This window comes from Patagioenas fasciata, chromosome 20 (assembly GCF_037038585.1).
Source record: "Patagioenas fasciata isolate bPatFas1 chromosome 20, bPatFas1.hap1, whole genome shotgun sequence".
NCBI lineage: Eukaryota > Metazoa > Chordata > Aves > Columbiformes > Columbidae > Patagioenas > Patagioenas fasciata.
In genome coordinates, this window is record NC_092539.1 from 10347403 (window position 1) to 10353072 (window position 5670).

The 5670-nt window shown below is 45.0% G+C and overlaps 1 protein-coding gene across 2 annotated transcripts in view; it reads right to left on the bottom strand.

Annotated features, from left to right (window-relative positions):
- TTLL11 (tubulin tyrosine ligase like 11) overlaps positions 1–5670 on the bottom strand; it is a 40963-nt gene that overhangs the window by 34491 nt on the left and 802 nt on the right. Inside the window, exons 1-2 of one of the 2 annotated variants that reach the window (XM_065853585.2) lie at positions 5035–5530; positions 4640–4707 (exon numbers count right to left, since the gene is read on the bottom strand). The gene's annotated coding sequence lies outside the window, so the exon portion shown is untranslated. Of the gene's footprint in view, positions 1–4639; positions 4708–5034; positions 5531–5670 lie in introns of those variants that run through there. The other variant, XM_071817485.1, reaches the window with a different exon arrangement.

Consider the following 5670-nt stretch of genomic DNA (forward strand, 5'->3'; position numbering starts at 1 on the left):
TAGACTTTCCCAGGCAGTGAACTGAGCAGTAGGGCCATCCATCACGATAATGTGCTGATCCAAGCAACTTATACTGGAGGTGAACTGTACTGAATTCAGAATTCATGAGTCAGACATGTGAACACATCAAGCTTATGAGTTCAATAAGTAACATTTTTCTTACATAATAAATTTGACTTCTTCTAGTAAGCTTTTTGGTTACTGAGTCTGGATCAAAATTTCTAGCTTTTCTCTAGCACCGTAAGGACAATAAACGTATTATTTTTCTACTTTTTTTCTTTTTAAAAAGCCAAGACAAGAAAAACATTAAGTAGCATCTAATTTGCAAAACTATCATACAATCTTTGTTTTAATAAAACTGGCCTCCTGGCAGTGGCGAATTAATAATTTGCAGAAGTATTTAAATGTACCATTTTGAAAAAAAAATCTTGCTCGAACTATTTAGAAAGAAAAAAAAGTTACTCATTAAGAACTATCCATCTGTGTCTGTTAATAGTTCCTTTTGCAACGATGGTATCTTCTGTCAGTTGTACTGTCACGAATCAATAAGAAAGCAATGCTCATAAAAGGAAAAGTCAAAAGAAAACATATCTAGTAAACAGAGTCCATCTGGAAGATGCCGGTGGTGGTGTTATGCTTCAGACCGGGTTTAACTCTGTACACAGCAGCCCATGCCTCCAGTGCTTATGTTAGACCACTGAAGATTTGTGGTTGACCTACATCGGCAAACAAAACATTCGCTGCATACTTGGGGTGGGGGGATTTGCATCACAGAGGATGATGAAAATATGCATAATTGTCCATGACATTTTTCATTCCCGCGTCCCGCTGCACAGAACTTTGGAAGCGGCCATGCGTGAAAGCGGCTTGCAACGGGCAGATTGCCGGGCCGGGCCGCTGAGCGGAGCCTTCAAGACATTAAGCTTCTGTTTCTTCTTGAGCAACACAAATCTGGTATAATCATCTCACCACGCAGACCCCGTGCACACAGAGGACACGCATGACACGACTGAGGGGGCTGAAACAATGACAGCTCCACATGTCACAGCTGCGTTCACATCGTGTGGCACCTTCAGACTCACTTGGAGATTTTGTTTGCAAGTTTTCACTGTTTTCTTCAAGTCGCCAATACAACAGAGGGTAACATCACTCAATTTCACCCAAGGGTACCTAACTTATCTATTCTTGTCTCTGTATTTCATCATACAGCAGCATTTATAGGACATGGTTGGTGCCTGCAGGCTTACCAGGTTAAACAAAGATTTTAATTTATCACCTAGTGATCACGAGTGATAGAGAGTTATCTGATGTAAAGCAAACAAGAGGAACTGCAGGTCAAAACACATTTCTGAACTACTTCATCCATCTTTATTTTTATAATTAACCTATACAGGAAATTTCAGATTTGGCAATGGTTGGGGTTTCTGACTTGTTCCCATTTTTTCTGTAAAACTAAAGCTCAAGATGAATTCATTTAAATGCCCTTGCAGTAGCTTTTTATGACAGCATTTCGTGACTATGAAGTGACATTTGATCACTGACTGTCTTAAGATATCAAGAAAAGCCAACAGATTTTGCTGCGTAGCAATACTGCTTCATTTCGCTTCCTTGCGTAAAGAAAGCAATTGTAAGGAAAGCAGATTGTGTCTGAAATTTTGGAAATCCAGCCGCAATACACAATTTTCTGCCTCCGCTAGCAGAGCACGTTATTCCCATAATATGCTGTCCTCCCCTTCCACACATCAGCTCTTCCTGCTCTGTAGGAGGAGGGAACAGAAGCTGGTTGTTAGTATTATGCATAAAAACAACTCCCAAACTCTTAAATGACTCTTATATATAACTGAGATAAAATCCAAAGTCATGGAACTTAGTGAACAGTTTTATTGCTTTGACGCACATGCCGGGTGATTCACCTGTATTCATCTGTCCTCTAAAGCCATCATGAAACTTTAAGGCAGTAACTGCTGTTTCTCAGTAACTATCAACAGGGCATACTCAGCTTCATTCTGCCTCTTTATTAAGTCTATACAAAAAACCACTGCGTTCAAGCAAGCGCCCATCTCCTGAGGAATGGCCGGTGAACTCGGCTGCTAAATCAGAGGGATGTCCGCGGCACACGGCAAGTCTGCCAGCATGACAGTACATCTAAAAATCACCAGCACAAGTGTTAATACTGTTGATAAAGTCATATGACAAAACCAGATCTGCTAAGATAGTAAACATGCATGGATCTCTCAGATCTTACAAGTATGATATGGAAGAGATTTCCTGTAACGGACATTTTGTCTGCCATTACTGGATGTCTGTCTGGTTGTTCTTGCTATGTCACATCGTATTTATCATTTAAAATCTCTGCAGCTCTGCTGTGCAGAAATAAGTGCTTAAAATGTTAGCAGAAGGGAGGAAAATTCCTTGAGATCAAGACCAGGTCTCCTTTGGAAAGCGTGCAGTGCCTCTGCAGCTCCTTTGTCGGAGTTGTGAAGGTGGGTTTGGAAGAAACCTGCCAGGATCAGGCGGGAGCAACAGCGACCTGTGCTGCAAACCAACTGACAAAACAACTGAAGAACACCCAGCATGTAATACTCACTACCCCATTTACACCATATTCAAGGTCTCTTCAAACAGTTATGCTGTATAGGAAGAGGGATTGCCATGCAGAGCAAATGTGAACGTAGACAGAAATGCGTATCCATGTGAGAGAAAGAAATTTCTGTAGCCTGGGCCTGAAGAAGAAAGCTGATATAAACCTTTTCTCTGTAAAAACACTTGAAGCTATGAGCCAAGAAGCTGTCTGTGGTGCTTCACTCCTACTGTGTTCAGAGAAATGGGACTTTCTGTGTGTGCTTTGCACATCAAAGGAATAACTAGCTCAGTACCTCCATCTGATGCAAACACCCACTACGGAGTTTGGCGTCAAGAAGGCGTAATGCTAGTAGGGGTTTGTTTGTACTAAATCCGTGACGATGTACTGGGTAACTGTTTAATTCCACATATTTGCCCAGTTTTATTATCCAGAAGAAAAGGCATACAGCTTTCTCACTTGCAATGGAGTCAAAGAATTTTCTTTGCCCAACAAACAAATTAGAAAGTTAACAGCTTTTTAAGTTTAGCGGCCTTTGAGCTCAATTCTCAAACACAGATCCAAACCATTAACCTTAGAAGAGCTAAGCCCTACAAAAAGTTCACAGAAGTTAATGAACATGGAATATTAAGCACCTCCATTCAATTGTGATCTAACAGAGTCTGGCACTGCAAGCTTTATTAAATCACAGTTGCCTGATTTTTCCCAGGACTCCTATGAGATGTTTCTTTCCCCCTATCCAGAGAATTTTATAATCTGCAGCATACTGGAGAGCACCAGAATGGAAATAAAAAGACCATTCTTGTTACCTCATCCTGTCCTTTCTATCAGATTTTTAAAAATGTAACTATCCCAAGCGAAGTCCATATGCTCCCACTCACATAGGAATGCTCTTGTGGCAATGGGAGCGTAATGAGGAGCAACTTTCAGCAGCTCAGCACCACGGCAGGTCCCTGCACGCCCCAGTTAAAATGCGGTATTGCAGAATCCATGGAGAGACTCACCAGTAGTGGCTGTGTTAGGTTTTTATCCCCTTACTGGTTCGGTTCTGCTGGCGTTAGCATCAAAGGAAGCACAAGCATAGGCTGACCAAGTGGCATCTCCTCCTCTTTGGGCTCAGGAGAACCAAAGACCTAAATCTTGCTCAACCAATCCAAGGACATTTGCACACAAAATCTAGGTTATTCATTCAGGTCAACAGCTATTTTTTAAATCAAGATTCGTACAAGATAAGTGCCATGAAATGTTCTAAGTACACACTAGACAACAGCATAAAGATCACACAGAAAATCACCAACAATGAGCTAAACTGACGAATCTGCAGGTGAGATGTGTATCTAGAGCAGCATACTGGACAGAAACCAATTTATGTATTTCCATACCTGAAACAAAACCCATTTTGAGTTGTTATGCTGTATAAAAGAGGGATGAGCATAAACACGTGAAAATTTACATGAGAGGGTAATGCAACGTTTTAACTTGAAAGAAAAAAAAAAAGAAGCCTGTTTGAGAACCGAAAAACTTTGCAAAGACAGGAGGCTGACGGCAGAACCCATCCAGCACAAGTGCCAGAACGAGTTGCTAATGCCGCAAAATACTTGAACACGTAGGCTCACAGTCAGTGAACCAATATTAATTCTTTGGGCTTTCTCTCCCTCTCTTAATTATAAGTTTCTGGATTTTTGGCTCTTGCCCATCTCCCGCTGACTTACAAGTACTCGGAGATGCCAAGAAACTCAGGATGATTACGCTCCTGAGATGGAGACAGGGAGTTGTGCGCTGTCTGCCTGTGGCCAACATTTTATCTCTCGCTAACGTGAAAGCCACACAAAAGGTGGTATCCAACAATGTTCAGGCATCCAGCTGGGGAGTTTTGTATGACAAAAGTTGTAACTGATTACTCAAAACTTAATTCCAGGGAACCCAGATGAGATCAGCTGAAGCACATATGAGCCTCCACCCCTTGGATTCTACACAGTTCACATTTCTGATCACTCCTGTAAAGGGCCAAGAGCGCTAACAGTCAGAGGATGAGTCTTGGGTCTCGCCATCCCTTACCTGTGCTGGTTCCTGCTGAGAAAACGTGGACTCACCGGGCACGGCGGTGCCTCGTCACCGAGATGGAGCTGGAAGGGAAGAACAGCCTGAGTACACAGGTACAGCAGCAACACCCTGCACCCACAGCAAAAATCCTGACACCGTATTCAGTCAGTCAGTAGGACATGGACTGTGTGACAGGGTTGTGACAGAGGGCACATACTAACAGAGCTATAAGCCACATTAACATTGGACATGCTTAAGGGTGTCAGCCTACCCTTCCAGTGCAGGAGCTGCAGTGATAACCCACATCATTGTGTACACTGTTTAGAATTTCTAACACAGGAAATGGAGCAGGTGCTGCTGCACGATACAGTGTGACCTACACTATCCAAAAGAGCATAAAGTTCGATTACCATGAGACTCCATCTGTGAGCCGCACTGTGCTGCCGCTCACAGCCAAGGCACCACCATGGTGTGCTGGGCCAGCTCCTCGCTGTGCGCTGGCAGCTGAGAATGGGGAGCTGGTACTTTCGTGTCCTCGGGGGCTATGGCCTGGTATGGCTCCTCTGTATTAAAACAGCAGCATCAGGCCCGGATAGCCCCAGACACACAGAAAGACAAAACCTTCACAAGCCAAACTTCAACAAGAAGCTTCAGGCGATTATTGTTGAGCCGACAGAGAACACTTTGCAAGGTGGAACCTCCCAGAGTCCCGGAGCTCCGTTCCTTCCAGAGAGCCAAGGCCGACACTTGATCTCGCATCACCCGAGCGAAGGCGCCGCAGGGCCCGGAGCGGCCGAGCTCATGGCGGGCACTCCAGGAAAGCCCGCGCTGCCCCGCCGGGCACGGCCCCGCTAACGCGGCACCTTCCTGCGAGCGACCGGGCCGCGGCTCCCGGCGGGGCGGGCGAGGCGGGGCGGCCGCGGGCAGGGCGGGCAACGGGCGGGCTCCACCGCCCCCCGCATCACATGAGGGAACTTCGGGCCAATGGCGCCGCGGCGGGGCCGGAGCCCCGCTCGCACCCGCGGACGCTCATTCAAAACGCGGCC